This window comes from Crocuta crocuta, unplaced genomic scaffold (assembly GCF_008692635.1).
Source record: "Crocuta crocuta isolate KB4526 unplaced genomic scaffold, BGI_CrCroc_1.0 scaffold475, whole genome shotgun sequence".
NCBI lineage: Eukaryota > Metazoa > Chordata > Mammalia > Carnivora > Hyaenidae > Crocuta > Crocuta crocuta.
In genome coordinates this window covers 975022-975352 of record NW_027529518.1, presented here as the reverse complement: position 1 = coordinate 975352, position 331 = coordinate 975022, and the positions used below count along the sequence as shown (strand labels likewise).

At 42.0% G+C, this 331-nt stretch overlaps 1 protein-coding gene across 1 annotated transcript in view; it reads left to right on the top strand.

The window, feature by feature from the left end:
* GPC3 (glypican 3) overlaps positions 1–331 on the top strand; it is a 349971-nt gene that overhangs the window by 296175 nt on the left and 53465 nt on the right. The window lies entirely within an intron of this gene.

Below are 331 nucleotides of genomic sequence, written 5' to 3'. Positions count from 1 at the left end.
TCTTCCGATCTTAGATCATTTTCTTAAAGTATTGGAGTTATTGGGTTAAAGGATATGAGCATTGTGGTACATGTTTCCAAATTGCTTTCCAGCGGGGACATATCAGCTTTCACCACCACTAGGAAGATACTAGAAGACCAGCTTCACTGCACCCTTGCCAACTTCTGATTCACTGCCATGCGCAGAGACACCCACAGATTCCCTTGACCTGTACACAGAGTTTTTCCTCTCATGAGGAGTTTAGTAACTAAGACACAAATAGAAGTGAGTTGTACCATCTGCTTGTGATTGCTTTGGGGACACAATTAAAAAAAAAATGCCCTCCCAGATT